General features: G+C 37.4%; 1 protein-coding gene across 1 annotated transcript in view; it reads right to left on the bottom strand.

Moving 5' to 3' along the window:
* LOC111148290 (adhesion G protein-coupled receptor V1) overlaps positions 1–19,695 on the bottom strand; it is a 507,584-nt gene that overhangs the window by 258,055 nt on the left and 229,834 nt on the right. The window lies entirely within an intron of this gene.

Raw genomic sequence — 19,695 nt, 5'->3', positions numbered from 1 at the left:
GGTTTTTGTTTTGTTTTGTTTTACAGTTTAGTATCTTGTTTCAGTGTGGAGGACTAAACTCATGCTATAAATGCATTCTTCGCCAACTAAATTTAAGATGTAACATTTTAGACATTTACATATCAAAGTCTCTACAGTATTGTTCACTAAAAAGTTTAAATAAAATCCTGATCAGTGTAAAAAAAATAAATAAAATGTTACAGATACAGCTAAATCCTATTCTTCTGCCCCTTCCTCCTCAAGATAAAAAGTAAGTTTCCTTATATTTTAATTTCATATGCTTGGATACAGTATTGTATATTTTGTTTTAAGCAAAGAATATTAATAGCAATACCCAGAAAGGCCAACTAGAAAAGATTTTCAACTTTACTCTCTGTCAGGGATTGCAAATTAAAATAACAGAGAGCTACTCTGCCACCTGTCAGACTGAAAAAAACTAGAAGTCTGACAATAGACTTGAAGTGGAGGATAAAAAGGAACTTACACACCATAGGTATAAGTTGGTACACAGTGTCTTTAGAGAACAATTTAACAATTTTTTAGTAAAACTGAAGATATTCCATTGCTATGGCCCAGAAATTAATTACCCTCCTAGTTATCTACCCAAGAGAAAGTGTCACATTTAAACACTTCAGGAGGCATGTAGAAGGTCTGTGTTAATAAATTTAACAGCTTATACTTGAATCATGCTTCTTACGTGTCAGGCACAGTTTCAAATCCCTTCTGTGCTTTTTACTCTATTATGCTCATAACCTACCTATCCCATAGAAAATGTACTGCATTTTACAGATGAGTAAACTGAAGCACAGCAGTTTATAACTTGCCACAGTTGCATAGCTTGGTGGACCCACAAACACAAGCAATCTAGTTCTGAGTCTGTTAACCACTATGCTGTATGGGTCACAGAAATACGGTATGGAAGGACAAAAGAGTGGAAATCATCCAAGAATCCACCAAGAAAGGGAGGAACAAACAGGCAACAATACATTCACGCAGAGCAGAAGAGCAGAGCCAGTAAGATCCATAAGCCAGAGCACACCCAGGCGCTTGCATACGGGAGAACAGGCAAAGTGCAAGGTGATTTGTACTGTAGGATACCTAAAAAGCCATCTTTATGATTTATTTCCAATGGCGGAAACAGGTAAAGCAATCTTAGCCTATATTAATGAAATAAAAGAATCAAGAGCAAAAAAATGGAGGAGCCTTTTTTCCCCTTGGGGTTACGAATCTTGAATAATGTGCTGGTTCCAGGAATCGCGAGATTGATAACTAGACTGGATTTTGAAGTAAGCAGCCAGAATGACGAAGGATTTTGCAGTGGTTTACAGTGTGCATGCAAAGTCTTTCAAATGAGGGAATAAGTCTGCTTATGTGCGAGAAAGGACAATGTTCTCCATCATCCCCCTCTCCCCACAAGCTTCCCATCAAATGTGTGGGTATGCATATAGGATAGGGCTTATCTTTTTGACTTATCTTCACACAAAACATTCATAAGTACTATAAAAACTCCGCTTAACTTTATATATGTTATAGGGTTTTCTTAAATACACAGAAGGATGTTAAATCCCAAGTTGTGCACAAGAAATAGTCACAGAAAACTATATAATAGTAGAAAAATATGGCTACTATTACACAAATGGAAAAGGTTAACAAATGACCCCCAAAACCCCCACATTTTGTTTTTGTTTTGTAAAGTCTTAGAAGATAGGTCTACCAAGGAGTCTCCCCCTCTACAACATAGACTATCGACAACAAAAAAAGTACTCTAAGAATGCACTTACTTAGGAGAAGATTTCAGCACTGAAAAGCAATGATCTGTACAAGGTCATAGCATTAAGCTCTTTTTCCTCACTACCCAAATGAACCTTGTCTGCATCATGAGCAATGGGAGCCTGTGAAGAGCCCACCATGCTGACATCAGTTCATTGAAACCATCAGTCTCCACAGAGCAGGATTACTCTCTATAGAAAAGCAGTCAATCTAAAACAAAGAACTCTGCTGAGAAAAGACTGCTCCAAGAAAGACAAACCTTTGAAAGATAAAGAAGTTAAAATGAGTGCTGACACACATGGCTAAAATGCTAATTTTCATGGAAACGTAATGGACATGTAAGTGGGGGCATATTAAATGTTAATTACTCTTAATCTTAGCTGTTGAAAAAAATGCTTTAGGTTTGGGTGTGGCAACTTCTTTTGAAAAACTTGTTGGCACTCCAGTGTAGACCTTGCTATGATTTCTTTCCAACATTGGACACACCTTGTTCAAAAGACAAATGACTCATAAGAGGCCACAATCCAAAATGTGATATTCAGCATTTAACTTGCTAATGGTACCCCAGAAGTAGCCACAGCTCTTTCTGTGAGAAAAAGAGCAGACAGGGGATTAAAACTGATGGCTTCTCTATTTCACTAGAATCAGTTGTGCAAGAGTAGTAAAAATACAGTTTAAAGAGTGTCAGATAAGGTAATGAGGAGAAAGGCCACAGGCGGGTTGTGAAAGTGTGCCAACGTCAATACACGTTACTCAATATTTGCACTACTTAACAAAAATAAGCCAAGCATAGGTGAAAATGGCTAGATGAGAAAGGAGAAAACACCTGAAATAAGTGTAACATTGTGGGTCAACTACACTTCAATGAAAGAAAGAAAGAAAACACAAAGGACCTAATGTAAGACTTGACAAAGCAAATTTGTACCACAATGTTTAAATACACCAAGTGTGACATTTGTATCCAGTATCAAACACCTTATGCATTATCAATGAAAAAAGGCCAACTAAGACTTATTTCTTCCGCCAAAGCCCATAAGCATATTTATGCATGTTTTAACATCGTATCAATTGTTTTACAGAATTTTTTATTTTAAATACTGGCACCAGCCATAAGAAAGTTGCTATTATATATTTGGCTCACTTATTCATTCTTTCAATACAATTTTGTGAATTCTATGATGTGGTGTCCTAATGATGGACTCCTTTTTGCTGTTATGAGCTCACAGTGCAGTAATGGGCAGAATCCTACATAAATATATCTGATTAACAATAAAATTATGCTATCCTAGAGTTATATGGGGATCAGTTTTATCTTAAAGTTCACTCTTGCTCCGAGAAGAAGAAAATTATTTTATTGCTACGCAGTTCTACTAGGATAAAAGTGATTCAACAGATCTCATGTACATTGAACTTTAATAATGTAATGACCCTTTCATGTACATAAAATTTTAACAGAACCCCAAGGAGAAGACAATATTCAAAATGGTGAAGTTTCAGGAACAAAAATCAATCATGAATACCATTTAGTTGTTTTTGCATTTATAACCTCCCTCAAGTCAGAGTGTGTAGGCAAATGGCTATTTTACACCTGTATCTAAGGTCAACCTTGTGTTTGGTCTTTTTCCACATAAATGAAAAAAATTACTATTTCTGGAATGCTGAATTTTTAAAGATCGTGGTCCAAAATCTTACTGTGAGTTGCACAAGTAAAGGAAGTTAAGTGTTGACTAGTTAATATTGTTTAATACTTATGTTAAACCATATAAAAGGATGACAGATGGAATATGGGGTAGAGTTGAATTACTACAACTCCACATTAGGTTTTAGTTTGTAGGTTTCCACTTTCAATATGAAATCAGTTATTATTAAAAGTCTCACCCAAATTCTATTCCCCATCTAATATTTATTGGCCTTCCATTAAGAACAAACAAAATTGGGGCACCTGGGTGGCTCAGTGGGTTAAGCCTCTGCCTTCAGCTCAGGTCATGATCTCAGGGTCCTGGGATCAAGTCCCACATCAGGCTCTCTGCTCAGCGGGGAGCCTGCTTCCTCCCCATCTCTCTCTGTCTGCCTCTCTGCCTACTTGCGATCTCTGTCAAATAAATAAATAAAACCTTAAAAAAAAAGAAAATCTAAACCTTAATTAATTCATTTAATAAATATGCATTGAGTGTTTTTTACTGGCTCAGTACTGTTGTAGGTGATGAGTATTTAGTAGTGATGAAAGCAGCCAAGGTTCTCATCCTCCTCTAACCACAACATGCCAGGTACTGTAGAGGAGAGGAAAAAGGAACAGGGAAAATATTGTGTGCTGAGGCTGAGGAAGGTCTGAATAAAGTAAATGATGAGGAATGTCTCCCTAAGTACACGACACTTAACCTGATCCCTGACATGAGTGAAGGGATCTGTGATGTGAGGAGCCAAGGACCAGGAAACAAAGTCTTCCGGGAAGAGGCCACTGTACCCACAAAGGCTTTAAGACAGAAGACTATCAGGGAACCAAGGGAAAATCACTGTATCTGGACCATAGTGAGTGAGGGGCTGTGGGCTGGGGGCGGAGGCCGACTGATGAGGCCTACCACGTTGGCCATACGCTGTTATAGAAGCCACGCTAAGATGTGTGAATTGAATTTAAAGAGGAGTGGGAAGTCATTAAAGGGTTTCAACAGAGGACATGCATGACCTTTTAAAAAGATGACGCTGGGGACACCTGGGTGGCTCAGTCGGTTAAGCTCAGGTCATGATTTCAGTGTCCTAGGATTGAGGCGAACATCGGGCTCCCTGCTCAGAGGGGAGCTTGCTTCTCCCTCTGCCTGCTGCTCCTGCTGCTTGTGCTCTCTCTTTCTCTCTGACAAAAAAATAAATAAAATCTTAAAAAAAAAAAAAAAAGATTACACTAGTTCCTAAATACAGAGAATAAGTTGGAAGCAAACTAAAGGTGAAGCAGGGAGACAAATCAGAAGCCAATTTCAGCAGATCACAAAAGGCACAGGGTGGGCTAGAAAAAAGGCAGTGGATGGATTTATAAAAAAAAGTATATGAAGCCATGGCATAATCTGGAGGTAGGATCAACAGAACTTGCTGATCGGTTGGATACTGTGCATAATGTGCAGGAAGGAACGAATAATGCTGAAGAAACTCTGAGAAAGATGACCCCAATTGTTGAGATATGGAAAAAATGTGGAAGGAACAGGTTCTGAGGGAGTATTTAACATTTTGTTCGGACATGTTAAGTTGGAGATACCTACGAAACGTTCAAGAGGAGAAATGAGGGGCAACAAAGTATATGAGAGCAGAGCTTCAAAGAGTGGTTTGTAGTGAAGATAGAAATTTGCAAGTAATGAAGCAAACAAATGGTACTTAAAACTATGGCTAATGATGAGATCACTGATGGAAAGTGGGGAGTAGTATATCTACAATTTCTGCATGTAGCAAAATTTCCTGGGGCAATTTTGATTCAGTAGGTTAAGGGTGGGGACTTTGATTTTGCATTTTTATTAAAAACTCTAGGGGGTCTTATCCTAGTACCATTCTGTTAAATATCTGTTATAGAAACAGAAAGTAAGTAAGTCCAGCAGATAACTAAGACACTCTAGCAATTGGTATCTGGCCAGAAGAGTTTGAGGAACTGAAGCCATGGACCAACTACAAGAGAGTGGCCCATGCAATCCTTACTATCTTCAAAGGGAAACTGAAAGGCATCTGTCTTTTAGGTACTACTAGCAAGACTCTGGCCAGAGTTCCCTTGAGGAAGCTCCTATAAAACAGTGCCAAGAACAGGCCTCCAGAACAATAGGTTGGCTCAAGTGCTCAATGAATTTGTGCTTGGTCATTGCAAAAAGAAAACACAGACAGTATCAGCAACCGGACTGCCAATACCTTCTAAGTAAGACTACTGCGATCCTAAAATCAGGACAGGGGATCATGGGATTGGTACTGGCCATGCTGGAGTTAATGAGCCCTTGGCCAACCCATTTCAATGTTACCAAGGGCAGGGAATAAGTAACACCACTATCTTTTCTTCTTTACTTTTCTGTAGCATGCAACTAGCCTAAAGATCCTAGTATTTATTAATTCCTGAAAACAACAGGTTAAGACAAGTAGGCCCAGACAAATTATGAGGCAGATTCATTTCTATTTCTCAATTTATATCCTGTTAGCCCAATCCCACCCTAGCAGTCCACATTTCCATACTTCTCTGTTTGGAACTGTCACAACTGCATTGTTACTTGTGTCCAACAAACCAACTTCATAACTCTTTCTTTTATCACTTCTCAAAGCTCTTTTTGTTTCATGTAGGGTTGTGTAATAACAAGTTGATCGTACAATTTTTATATGTTGATGAGTTTGCTATCACCCACAAATTTGCATTTTAACAGGACATCTGTGGATACAAACTTTAATTTGAAGGAATTGAGCTAGAGTTGGAATATTCCTATATCATTACAGAGGAGATATACTAAGTATGGAGATAATTTTAATAATCCTTAATCAACACCACACAGATTGCTAACTATTTCACCTGTAAAGTCTCCATGATTTAAGAAGTCTTTGAGTTAATAGCCTTGGAGCAAGCAACCATTTAAAAGTGAAGCCAAGAGATCATAAATTACTTCATAAAGTTGATTTCATGTTGTGGGAATAGCTGAAAGAAATATTTTTTTAAAATATTTGAATTAATTAATTAATTAATTAGCGGCATGCAAGTGGTGGGGGGAGGAGCAAAGAGAGAGGGAGAGAGAGAATCTCCGGTAGACTCCAGAGTGAGTGGAGCCCGACATCATGACCTGAGTCGAAATCAAGAGTTAGATGTTCAACTGACTGAGCCACCCAGGTGCCCCTTGAAAGAGATCTTGAACAACAATTATATCTATGAGTCTGCCTTGTAAAAAATCTATACAAAACCAAAGATTTTCTTTACTAAAAAATAAAGTGGGAAACAGTCAGTAAATAATGAGTTACAAATCAAAGACCAATAGGTACAAGGCAATCAACACAAATGTGTAGAGGAACCAGATATAAAAGAACATGGGACCAGGAGGTCCACAACGAACATTCAAATTCAGTTTCTGGAAAACACTGTGAGACTACACATACCACATTTATGAGCCCACTACATTCCTAGGACCTCAGTATCCCTGCACTAAATTCCCCACTCCACTGTACAACAGAAATTAAAGTAGGGCTAAGATGCTCTAATTGCAAGGGAAATGAAAGAAATATCTTGTAGGATTTTGAACTATCCTGGATTTCTCATGACTGAAGGGTTTACCAGAATGTAGAACTTTCAGTGCTAATACCAGGACAGTCAAAAGGCTTGCTCTGTGCTTTGGGGCTACGGGAAGAACATAATGATAATGTGGGGTCTACTTTCCACAAAAAGTCGAAACTGGTAGCTTGGTTTGAAAAAAATGGTCAGGCAGCACATCAGAAGGCAGAGTAATCACCAAGATATTCTTTAAACAGTAGCTAGACTGATAAGGCAATCAACTATCAAAAGGCACCCAGTATATGTGTCACTGACATTATCTTTTCACTATCTCACACAAAAACAACACTGTGAACGTGTATTAGCAGCTCTGGAAGAGACCATGTTATGAAACAAAAAGAATCAGAGGCAACGAAATGCCCGGTAATGTCGAAACCAACATCCTGAAGTCAAATGAGATCATTGTTCTGTAATTTAAAAACAGGATAATTTCATAAGACATGTAGAAAGGAATGATGAAAGGAATTGGACTAGTTGTCTAGGGTAGTGGCCCTCAAATGGGGGTGATTCGGCCCCCCGAAGCACATGATTACACCTGAGGACACCTCTCGGTTTAACAACTAGGTAAATGGGTGCTACTGGCATTGAATGAGTAAGGGCCAAGGTTTGTGCGAAACATCCTACAGAGCAGTCTCTCACAACAAATTTTCTATCCCAAAATGTCAATTGTGCTAAGATTGAGAAATCCTATGCATGGCTGCAAAACTTATAAGAAAAAAAAAAATACTTGGTTAATGTCAAAAAGGTTAAAGGGCATGAGAAGTACTTTTATTTTATGAGTATAATTCCTCAGTTGATGAGGGACAAAAACCAGAGAGAAGGAGAAAAGCAACGAGGAATAAGTAATGCTAAGGATGGTGAATGAAATAGGAGCCATGCAAGGAGAAGAAGGGGTCTCATGTACCACACCACAGCCATTCAGTTCATTGTGACTCCCCACCCTGCAAATCAACACCAACAGAGCCCATCAATCTTCCCCCTCAAGAGTGTGCAGCGCTAGGTAATAAAACTCACCTCTTCATGTCACAGTTCTGTTAGTAAAAGCACGAAGTGCATGTGGGCACATCTGACAGTCACCAAATGCAGGCTAAGAATGACGGCCTTAAGGTGGGGAGTTAGGAAAAGTGGGTGTGAGAAGGTGAAATGCCAAAGAAGTAAAAAACGCAAGAAGTGGCAGTTAGAAAGAGGTATATTTTGTACATATGCAAATAAATTTCAGCTGAGGGAGAAAGCTAGCATTATACCAATATTGCTTCCAGTTAAAAATGGAAGCTGTAACCAGAAACCAGGTATCACAAGAGTGACAAGTTTTTAAAAGGATCATGATTTAAAATAAAAATGTTCCAAGTACTGAGTAAGAACCTGAAGATCAGCACATCAACATTAGATTTTATATCTACTGAAATAATAGAAAAAGAGAAAAAAACAAGTAAGTGTTTAGGAATGAATCTATACTTGCTGCCTCTCCAGTATGGTATCCTCTCCAAGGCCTGAAAGACCGTGTATCTATTCTAGAAGACAGAAGCAACACATGGCCTACCCTCTGGTTCCCAAAGATGAACGTGTAATTTTTCATATAATATCTCTATCACTAAAGATCTGTTTAGAGTTCAGCTGAAAATATTTTAGAAAGAATCACAATTCTTCACAATTGTATCTTTGGACAAACAAAATCAATTCAGAGATAACTGACGCTAACAGTTTTAGGCATAGACCCACTAAGATTATGTTCAAAGCCAAGCTTAAGTTCAAGGTGGAGACAGATTTTTTCCCCCTCCTGAACTACCATTTTGATGAAAATATGATGGTCAAGAACATCTACCTTAATTTAAAGATCTTGAGTTATTAATAGCATAATATATAATAGGGTCACAGATATTTTTTGAAGTGAGGATTTTTAATTTAACATGATTTCGAGGATATTTATTGATGTAATTTTTAGAATTTTGGAAACACAATTTGATTCATGTTAAAAATCATTTATAAATATTAAATTATGTACTTTTTCATGGATTAAAAACATCTGTGTACTTTTGGATTTGTTGCTCATCTTCCATGAGACACATTATCAGTGTATGCTACTGAACACTGCATGATCCAGTAACTCCTTTACTTTGTAGTTACCTGAAGAAAACAAAAACACTAATTCCAAAAGATATATGCATCAGCATTATCTATAATAGGTAAGATATGGAAGCAACCCAAGGGTTCATAGATAGATGAGTGGATCAGGAAGATGTGGTACACACACGTACATACGTGTGTACACACACACACACACACACACACACACACACACACACACACACGAATATTACTCAGCCATAAAAAAGAATGAGATCTTGCCATTTGCAACAACGTGAATAGACTTAGAGGGTATAATGCTCAGTGAAGCAAGTCAGACAGAGAAAGACAAATACCATATGATTTCACTCAACTGGAACTTCAGAAACAAAACAAACAAAAAAGAGACAAACAAAAAAAGACTCTTAAATACAAAGAACAAATCTGGTGGTTGCCAAAAGGGAGGTCAGTGGGGGATGGGTGAAATAGATAAAAAGGATTAAGAGCACATTTATCATCATGTGCACTGAGTAATGTATGGAATTGTTGAAATCTTATATCGTAAACCCAAAGCTAATATAACACTTTATGTTAATTACACTTCAATAAGAGATTTTTTTCAAAGGTGTTCATTTTCTATATGTAAAACGCCAACACAGAGAGCAATTTATCATGTCTAAGCAGGTAAGCAGTGAGTGCATCCAAAGGGCTGTCTGGGCACAGGTGGAGCTTTCCCATCCAGAACAAGGCTTTCTTGAAAATTTTAAGTGGAAAAGAGCACAGAAAGGAGTTTTTAAAAGTTTATCATGAAAAAAATATATAGGTATATGTGTAGTAAAAAAACCCTGTAATATAAGATTTAAGATGTAAATCTAGGCGTGAGACCAGGGGTAAGTTTATTTGTCTCCATATTGTAGAATGGAGATTTAAAAAAAGGTACAATATGTGATTCTCAACAGAGCATTCAATAATGTCATTTCCTATCTGGCCCTCTAAAATGAGTGAGAATGACACACAAAGAAGCATTGGAGAGCTTTGTAAAACTGGTTTCAGAAATGAGAAAAATCTTTGTTTTAAAATAATTATACTTAATCAAAATATCAAATTAAAATTTAAAAAGACTAAATTTTAAAATCTAGAAATAGCTTTCTAGTGGATGCAGACATATTAATGGAAAAGGTCACTGATTCAAAACCTTTGAAGAAATCTGTAATTTTCTCCCATACATGAATTTTAGAACTTCTTCCAATGGCTTAATCCTTGGTAAAGGTTAGCTTATATTCAGAACTGAAATATAAGTTCGCCCCACATTTTATTCTTTACACCTCTTTTTTCTAATCTCTACAATTTCCCAAATTTGTTTTCCACAATTTGCAGCAATACTATAAAAAAGCAAAGAAATATTATAAATTCTGAGCATCACTCACACACCCAATTTTCATTCTTTACTGTGAACCACATGTCAAAGCCTACCTCTCTTCAATTATCCAATGAGATGAATTTTATGGAAAAATACAAGATTAAAAAAAAAACCACCTTTCTAAGGCTTTTAATGAAGGTTTGTGATCAGACAAGTCTATTAAATGGTAGCACCTTTAATGAGTACTTAAATTATATTGTTAACAGCCCAATAATTAGACCCTTGGCCACACACACACACACACACACACGTAAAAGTAACAGGGGCATAACTTCCCGCAACACTGGTTACAGGGACTCTGGTCTTAGCTATTTTTTGTTCTTTCCCATTAACTTGATTAAGCCAGAAATAATGAGCAAATGTGAACCCTTCCTGGAGTGCATCATTTAATTTCTTTTTAAAAATTGCACAGGTGGAATCCAGCAGTGCAATAAGTAGAATCCAAGAAATACAAAATATTCCATCAATTATCAACTAAGGATGGGTGTGTAACAAAGTACGTACATGGGATATCCATACGTATATGCATATTTATATGCATTTGTGGGTAGTTTCATGGAAAAAAGATTAAGACACATACATGGGCTCAAATCTTAGTCCTGCTTCATAGTTATGGTTTCTTGGGCAGATTTAATTATACTCTGTGAGTCTCAGACTATAGAGCTATAAAATGAAGACATTAGTAATGGCCACTGATAGCACTACTGTGAAAATAAAACGAAGGGGCATATTTAAAGTCTCTGGATCACATCAGAAGCTCAAAGAGATTTGTTTTTCCTTATTTATTTATTTATTTGGGAGAGGGAGTGGGGGAGGGGCAGAGAGAGAATCTTAAGCAGGCTCCACACCCAGCACAGAGCCTGATGTGGGGCTCAATCTCACGACCCTGAGATCATGACCTGAGTTGAAATCAAGAGTCAGATATTCAACTCACTGAGTCACCCAGGTGCCCCTCAAAGAGAATATTATTAACAATACTATTACCCCTCTAAGAATTATATAAATAAAACGAAAACAAAAACTACCTTAAAGTGTCTCTAAAAATAATTAAGTTTAATTGAATTAAAACTTAAAATTAAATATATGCCACTTCCATTCGGGAAAATGAAGGGAAAAAAAATCAAATCAAAGAAGCACAATTAAAAATAATTAAATTTCAAGAAACAAGGCTAAATCTTGTTTAGGTGTGGGAGAAAGGCCATTCTACCTTTGATGAGGGGAATCAGTGCTTCCATAATCAAAATAACTATAGGTCACACATTTTAAAAGTAAAAAAATTTTTTTTAAACTTTAACAAAATAACTGTATTATTCTCATGTTATACCTTACTTATTTCCCTAAACGAAAATTGCTTTTTCTTTTCAAATCTCCTTTCAAATTTATAGCCGATCTTTACTGATACTTTTTTGCTTTCAAAATGTGCACAGATTGCTCTTCAAATGCATATGTTAAGTGGGTTTACTTATGAATATAAGGCTCTATCTTTTCTGTGCATCTCAAAAAAACAGTTTTTGGAATGACAGGGTGGGAATCTTAGGTTCTACTCCTAGAAGTGAGGTTGGAGTCCTCAACTTACTTTTACTGGTGGATGCTCCCTTCCCTTCCTTCTGCAAATCTGCTTGCACAGTGAGAGAAAAGGAATTAAAATCTTGTTTCAAACATGGCTAAGTCTGTGACCTTTGTTCTACAACACCTTACCCAAGCCATTCTCCACTTAACAGCTGAAGTGGGCTTATCCTGGGGAAAGAATTACTCACATGCAGCTGGTCAATGGTTTCTTTTCCATTTGTCCCAGTTTGTCCACAGAAGGAGATCTAACAAACAAATGTGGTTAGAGTCCTCACCCTCAAGTAAATCATAATCTGTAAGTGGGAAAAAGTATAAATGTGCAACAAAAAAATGGGTGACAACTCTACCACATTTATGTAGCCAATTCCAAACTCTTGTTTTCTCTTGTTTCATATACCTATAAATACACCCAGCACTCCTTAGATTGTAATCTTCTGGAGGACATGACTGTAACTACTCTGGGGTTTGTTGGTCAGATTATCTGTCTCATCTCACACAGAATTTATACATGACTGTAAACACAAGAGGTATTTATTAAAAATACGTCTTTTGGGGGCAGCTGGGTGGCTCAGTGGGTTAAGCCTCTGCCATCAGCTCAGGTCATGATCCCAGGGTCCTGGGATCAAGCCCCACGTCAGGCTCTCTGCTCAGCGGAATGCCTGCTTCCTCCTCTCTCTCTCTGCCTGCCTCTCTGCCTACTTGTGATTTCTCTGTCAAATAAAAAAAAAGTATGTCTTTGGCTTTTCATAACTACCCCCAAAGAAGTGTCAAGAAGGTACCCTTCAGAATGAGATCCTATTTAACATTTAGGACTAGATGTTCAGTAACTCTTGAAATCACTATGTCTTTAAAATGTACACAAAACAGCATTCCAATAGTGTTCAAACCGCTTACTTCAGACTTCCAATTCCATGTTAAACTCAAGTGGTAAACAATGTTTTCCTCAAGTTGCTTCCTCTCTCATGGCCACCACTGACGCAGACGTTAGCTGGAAGACAGGCCTCCAAGGATTAGGCAGCCTGCATTATACGTAACTTGGCAGCCACTTGTAAACTCCAAAGAGAGTAAACCAAGTATCAGTGACCGATTGTGAAGCTGAATTGCTTCCTCTTTTCTAGTTTCTCACAAAACTGTTTGAATTCAGCTTCCCCTCTCCCTAACAGCAGCCACTTCTGACGGAAGTCTATTCTCTCAGACTTGCTTCTATTTGGGAGAAATTGCTTATATTGTTGTTCTCAGGCCTATTAATAACTTTAAAAAGAGGTACACATGCTGAATTTCAACAACGACACAAATATTTTCCTGTGGCATTTTCACTGTATTTCTCTCTATGTTCTGAATTCTATCTTTACCTTAAAAACATGAATTCAATAGTAGATTCACAAAAGGTAATATTATGGAAAATATACACAGGATATATTTCCTACAGTTAAACATTGGAGTTACCATAACTTCACTGCTGTGTTTTTCTGAAATTAGTCCTTGGGGCTTATAAAAGGGATATAAAGTATAGTGTTGTATTAATATTTTTATACAAGTTTAAATATTGTAATATATATAACTACATTAAATCATACTGATACGGACCTTTCACATGGCTGCAGTAGATTGCATTTGAAGTATCATTGAAAAACAAACTTTATACTGGATTAGCTTTTTCCTGTTTCTTCCCTTGAACTAACAACAAAGAGCTCATTGGAGTTGTTTTGAGGAATTATTCTTTATGAAATAGCTTTTTATCTTAATGTGTAATAAGTGCTTCACTTTTAAAGAGGCATTATCTTGTGTATTATTAAAAGATTAAAAAAAAATCTTAAACCCTACAGAACCTGACACCTTACAGAAGAGAGACTTCTGATTTTTTTTGAGCAATAGTATAGAACTGGATACACTGGACTTTTCAGATTAGACTACTTAATATATTTCTAAGAAAAATGCTTATGAGACATGAAAATGTATCTGTGGTACCCAAATTCATATCTGTGAAAAACCTATAGAAAATTCTCATTCCAGGGTGCCTGGGTAGCTCAGTTAAGCATCTGCCTTTGGCACAGGTCATGATCCCAGGGTCCTGGGATCAAGCCCTGAGTTGGGTGGGGGGGAATCTTTGCTCAGTGGGGAGCCTGCTTCTTCCTTTCACTTTGCCTGCCGCTCCCCTTGTTTGTGCTCTCTCTCTCTCTGTCAAATAAATATATAAAATCTTTAAAAAAGAAAAAAAAAAGAAATTCTCATTTCCTCAAATATTAGTTCTGCTCAGGTCTGGAGACTACTGCCCATCTTTTCCAAATCTGCCACGGAAGCAATTCTCCCTTCCTCGCCAGCAACCCTTAACCAGCTGAACCATCCCAGAAGCTTTGCAAAATAAACAGAATATAGTCCAATAGAGAGCAATCCCTTTTGTATCACTAATCCCACCAGACATGGCCCATTCTTCTGCCTCTACTAATGTCTGTATTTTAATTATATGTAGAATCCACTTGGTAAAGATTTCTTATCTTTCAAGACAGCTGAAGAATTCTCAACTCTATAAGAGATTTTTCTGATCCCACCCCTCCCCTGGATAGAATTAATAACTCCCTTTTTTCTTTTTTTTTTTTTGTTCCCACTGTATCCTGTACAGGCTATGATCATATCCCTGTAACAGTCTACTGCATTCATTTATTTACATGTTTATTCCCTTCCTAGTAGACTATGAATAGCTTGAGGATATATCTTATTTATCTTTATGTCTGTAATTCCTAGCAAAAAACCTTATATATTACATATAACACCAAATATTTGTGGAATGGGAACAATGAATAGTAGTTATATATGAATAGATAAATTTAAATTGGGCTTCTACAAAAACTTCAGAAAAGATTCTCTTCTTTTTGTTAGCTAGAGAATAAACAGATTTTTCTGCTGCTCAGATTAAGACTCAAACAGGAGGAGATAGACAGACTTGCTTGCCCTCATCTGACTTTTCAATAATCAACCCTAACAAACACTTTCAAGAGTAGTCCCAAACTTAGAGTGAAAGGTTGTTCAAGTGTGGACTGTTTGTATATTATAGGTCATTTTTCATGTGGTCTCACAAGTATGTAATGAATGAATGGTAATGATGACCATGACCTGAGTTAAAACAGTGGCAATCCAACTCTTCTGACTTTCTGAGGTTAATCTCTTAGATTCCTCTGGACTTTGTACCTCTGGGGAATAAAGAAACAATGTAAGTAATACCTACAAGCCTCTATTTATATAATTTAAGATGTTTATATTGCCCTACTAAAACAAATATTTATTGAACACTTCTCTAGACTCAAGAAAACAAGGAAAATTAACTAACACTTTCACTTTTTAATCTCAAGGTTTCCGAGGTATAAAACCACATTCCTTAGTGCAAAGACTTCAATTTTTTAAAATACGTTTTGGGGGAAGGAATATGGTTTTATGATTACTATGTCATCATCAGCTCATTTGTTTTCAAAATAGCAAGCATTGTAAGAAATGCTTTCAGCTATGCATAGGTTAAAAGGCTTTGAGAGTGTGATACCCAGTAGAATAAACTCAGAAATGATCACTAGATTCATCATAATTGTAAACATCACCTAAACATGGCAGGATTGTTCATTATGTCTAGACATATTATAATATGTCAGAATATTTCATCTCAGCCCTAATTCCAACATACTATCAATATGACAACCTTGTTACTTAGATCCTCATTTTAATAGCCCACATTATCTACCTTGGCACTATAGACATTTATGAGTTAATTATTTATTAAAATTAGCTATTACGGTTAGTTATTATCTATCCTGAGTATCTACACTGAGTCTTTTATTATGTTCAGTTAGCCAGCATATAGTACATCATAAGTTTTTGGTGTAGTATTCAACGATTCATTCATTGTATAACACCCAGTGCTCACTCAACCTAACATAAAATATTATTATAATGGAATACAGAGAGATCTTATTTAAGAAAACTCTTCTGTATTCTCTAATGGTGTTCTCTCATTTTTTTTAAAAGATTTTATTTATTTAGTTGACAGACAGAGATCACAAGTAGGCAGAGAGGCAGGCAGAGAGAGAGGAGGAAGCAGGCTCCCCGCTCAGCAGAGAACCCGGTGTAGGACTCGATCCCAGGACCTGAGATCAGGACCTGAGCTGAAGGCAGAGGCTTTTAACCCACTGAGCCACCCAGGTGCCCCTGTTCTCTCATTTTTAACTCTGTTTCTCAATAAGAAGTTTAAAAAGCTGCTTTAAGCACCAAATCCCTGTCTTCATACTTCTGTCCACAAGATTCAGAAACCTTCACATCTGCCATCCAAGTCACTTGCTGGAACATCTCCCTGAACTCAGGAAGCAAGTTTCCAGAAGTCTGCCTCTCAATTCTAACTCCCCATCACCTGCCCTCACTCCCCTCCCAATGCTGGGCTTCTGTGGTCAGCTGTTTCAGGCTTCTGAAGAAAGAACAGGCTATCAGAGTAGCCAGGGTTTTCTTGAAGTTCCTAATCAGACATCAGAATGTGTTTTAACATGAAGAAAAATTACTAAGTACAATTAGGATCCATAATAACCAGATTAAGAGTTGAATAGGGTTGGGTGGCTGGCTTGGGTTCTTAACTTCTCATTACAACTATTTTTCTGGAAAAACTAATTCTGAATTGAGTACCCTTAAATTATAAAGCAAGAGTTATAATGCACTTTGTCTGTAAGCTGTGTTGTAGACCCCACAACATTACAATTCTTTAGTGATATGAATAATCTTTTAAAATTCTGATTTTTCTTTAAGGAATTGAGCTCATTTTCATTAGAAAATGGTGATAACTTAGTTTTAAATGGCTGAAGAATTTTTTTTTAAAGGAGCAAGCCTACAATTTCCTTGCACCTGATTGTTTTTCTCATTATTTTAACCAGTTCTTATTGAAAATCTAGTATGCGCCAAGAAACTTTTTTTGGGTGCTAAAAACACTGCAATGAACAAGACGGGCAATTCCTGACCCAATGGAATTTCTTTTTTTTTTTTTTTTTTTTAGATATTTTATTTATTTATTTGACAGGCAGCGATTATAAGTAGGCAGAGAGGCAGGCGGAGGTGGGGGGGGAAGCAGGCTCCCCGCTGAGCAGAGAGCCCGATGCAGGACTCGATCCTAAGACCCTGAGATCATGACCTGAGCCGAAGGCAGAGTTTTTAACCACTGAGCCACCCAGGCGCCCCCCAATGGAATTTCTATTCTAAGAGGTGAGAAGTAGGAAGTGAGGAAGGGGACCAAAGATAATAAATAAACAAGAGAACCCAGATACTGATTTATGATATAAAATAAACAGTGATGTGGTATTGTGGGGCAGGGGGCTGCTCAGGGAAGCTATTCTAAGGTGATAAAAGTATGAGCTGAGTGTGACAGATGGACAGATGAATAAATTTATGATTAAGTAAACAATGGTGCAGAACTGTCCAGGCTTAGGGATTAACTGGAATCCAGAACCCAGGACAAGAAGGAGGTGGCATGTTTAAGGAACTGACATTTGTCCACTGTGGCTGGTGCTGGGTCAGTGGGTGGAGACTATAGGAGATGAGATCAGAGTAGGTAGGAAGGATCCTCAAGTGTCTGCTGGACAAAGGTCAAAAGTTCCTCTTTTTATAGGAAGTCACTGAGGGATTTTAGGTGGGAGAATGACTTGGGTGGATTAAGTCTTTGAAAGGACTACTCTGCCTCCCGAGAAAAGAACAGATTGTAAACACGAGGGCCAGAGTAAAACCATGCGGAACAGTTTCAAGGCAACTGTAGAAGAGAGAAGGTTTACAGCAACATAAAAACGATTAGGAAAAACTCCGGAAGCATCGAGATAAAATACACTTAATTCCCAAATACAGTTAACTCCGTGCATATTTTTTAAAAGGGAAATCCATACTGAAATTTTTTTTTAATATAATGGAGAATATGAACTCAGAGTTTCACACTTTCATTTAACTTTGATTTCTGTATTCCTAAAGGGGCGAGGGCATAAAACCAACTGGAGTGGGGCTCAGAGGTGAGCTCTGGGGTTGCTATGGAATTTCTCCATTTCCACACCTAGCCCCATAAGATCACTTACACATGCCATCTTCTGTAGATGAAATTTGGCCAAGAAATGCACTTGGCTGTTGGTATGTAACATGTAAATGTTTCAATTTGGCAATAACATTCAACCTTACAACCAAAACATAGTGCCTGAAACCAAGTTCCTCCCATCCCTGGCAGAACATAGAGTTTATGTACTTGGGAGATTGGATCCAAATGGGGGTTTGCTAGAAAGGTGATTCTAGACTCCACACAACGAACAAGCCTGTAGGAAAGGATGTTTTACTTTTACAACTGTTGTTATTTTGGCCCTCTTGTTTATCATTTGGTATAGCATATGATATTAAAAAAAGGAATAGTCTTTGCTCAGGACCTTAAAGCTTAACTAGGCATATGGGCAACCACATGTAAGACACTCTTTTTCGGGGCGCCTGGGTGGCTCAGTGGGTTAAAAGCCTCTGCCTTTGGCTCAGGTCAGGATCGAGCCCCGCATCGGGCTCTCTGCTCAGCAGGGAGCCTGCTTCCTCCTCTCTCTCTGTCTGCTTCTCTGCCTACTTGTGATATCTGTCAAATAAATAAATAAAATCTTTAAAAAAAAAAGACACTCTTTTTCGGTAGAGCAAGCAGCTAAAGCTCCAAGACGTGACTTCCTAGGACTTACTGATGTATTTGTAAATTTAAGAACCAATTTTGTAAGGGCCCATCATTGAAAAGATTTACAGAAGGAAGCAAGATGTCAGAGAACTAAAAATGAGACTTAAGAGAAACCAACTAACATGATGAGTATAGTAATAAATATTAGTTATACCTCAATAAAGCGAGAAAAAATAAATAAAATTTATGGCAGTGATGGGTGCATAACCCTGCATATATACTGAAAGTCAACGAGTTATACACTTTAAATGGGTGAACTCTATAGTCTATGAATTGTATCTCAACAGAGCTGTTTTTAAAAACGTCTCCAAGAGACCACGCTCTTCCATTCCATGGAAGGGGAGGAAAAGGCACCACAGCAGAGTTCTCCAGTATACTTGGAAGAGAGGTGGGAAGGGAGAGCAAGGCTTGGAGCCGCCAGACCCAGCTGAGGTGGGATGGAGTAGGAGGGCAAATAACATAATTTTTTTGGGTCTCCCATTTCTCCAGTGCAATGCAGAGGTAATAAAAACAATACTGACCACCTCACAGTGTTGTAAGGGTTACAGGGAATTTATGCATATCAGTGTTCATAGCAGGAAGTACGTAGCAGTACCAAGTGTTTCATCACGTAGTACTTCCGTGTTTTTGAAATAGAAGTCTGTTTCAATTTCCAAATGTATACACACACACAGGCACAAGCTAACATGACACACTCACTGTAAATAATATATATGTATTTTATGTTTTTCATATATAAAGGCATATATATTTTTAAAAAGACATGTATATGCCTATTTAAATATATATATGAAAAAGCATACATTATATGACATCTCTATCTATCTATCTATACAGTTCTTAAGGTTTCAACAACTCAATACAAGCAATAAAGACCCAAACACTTAGAAAATACTCAAGATT

The sequence above is a fragment of the Enhydra lutris genome, unplaced genomic scaffold (assembly GCF_002288905.1).
Source record: "Enhydra lutris kenyoni isolate GAN:26980312 unplaced genomic scaffold, ASM228890v2 scaffoldscaffold19, whole genome shotgun sequence".
Taxonomy (NCBI): domain Eukaryota; kingdom Metazoa; phylum Chordata; class Mammalia; order Carnivora; family Mustelidae; genus Enhydra; species Enhydra lutris.
This window is presented reverse-complemented; position numbering and strand designations above follow the sequence as displayed.